This window comes from Arachis duranensis, chromosome 2, assembly GCF_000817695.3.
Source record: "Arachis duranensis cultivar V14167 chromosome 2, aradu.V14167.gnm2.J7QH, whole genome shotgun sequence".
NCBI lineage: Eukaryota > Viridiplantae > Streptophyta > Magnoliopsida > Fabales > Fabaceae > Arachis > Arachis duranensis.
In genome coordinates, this window is record NC_029773.3 from 44,911,998 (window position 1) to 44,913,418 (window position 1,421).

Here is a 1,421-nt window from a genome sequence, read left to right on the forward strand (position 1 = left end):
TCCTTTTGTTTTTATTTTATTTTTCGGTTAATTCAAAAAAAAATATTTATCTACTTGCAATCCATATCATTTTCCTTTATCCATTATGGACCTAAGTGGAATTGAACAGTCCAGAAGGACTCTGGGGTCATATGCTAACCCCATTACAGCTGCATATGGGAGTAGCATCTGTATACCTTCCATTAAAGCAAGCATCTTTGAGCTAAATCCTCAACTCATTATCATAGTGCAGCAAAATTGCCAGTATTCCGGTCTTCCTCAGGAAGAGCCTACTGGGTTTCTGGCACAGTTCTTACAAATTGCTGACACAGTACATGATAAAGAGGTAGATCAGGATGTCTACAGACTATTACTGTTTCCATTTGCTGTAAAAGATCAAGCTAAAAGGTGGTTGAATAACCAACCTACAGCAAGCATAAAGACATGGAAACAGTTATCAGACAAATTCCTGAATCACTTTTACCCTCCAAAGAGGATGACACAGCTAAGGCTGGACATCCAAGGCTTTAAACAAGAGGATAATGAATCCCTTTATAATGCCTGGGAGAGGTATAGAGGTATGCTAAGAAAATGCCCCTCTGAAATGTTTTCAGAGTGGGTACAGTTAGACATCTTCTACTATGGGCTTACAGAAAAAGCTCAGATGTCTTTAGACCACTCAGCAGGTGGATCTATCCACATGAGAAAGACAATTGAAGAAGCTCAAGAGCTTATAGACACTGTTGCTAGAAATCAATATTTGTACTCTAGCAATGAGTTCTCTCCAAAAGAGGAAGTCATGACAGTAGTCACTAATCCTAATCCTCAAGAATAGATGATTGAGCTTAATCAACAATTGCTCCTGATGATAGAACAGTTAGCAGAATTTAAAGAAATGCTCCATGATACTAAGGTTGCTAACAAGAGCATAGAACTGCAGTTGAATCAAGCAAAACAGCAAATATCTAAACAGATAACAGAAGAATGTCAAGCAGTTCAACTGAGGAGTGGGAAGACACTGAATAACACTGCTCAAAAGAGCAAAAGGCCAAATAAGGAACAAATGACAGAGGATATCCAACCCACTGTTCAAAATCCCTCTGAGGATAGTAAGAGCCCAGAGAGGAACACTTTTGGCGTTCAAACGCCAGAGAGGGAAGGAAAGTTGGCGTTAAACGCCCATTCCTTGCCCAATTCTGGCGTTCAAATGCCAGAAAAGGGGGAAAAGTTGGCGTTAAACGCCCATTTTCCACCCAATCCTGGTGTTCAGACGCCAAGGGAAGATCAGACACCTGAGAGTGCTGACAGTAATCCCTCTAACAAGGCTTCTTCAACCACTTCTGTAAGGAATAAACCTGCAGCATCTAAGGTTGAAGAATATAAAGCCAAGATGCCTTATCCTCAAAAACTCCGCCAAGCGGAACAGGATAAGCAATTTGCCC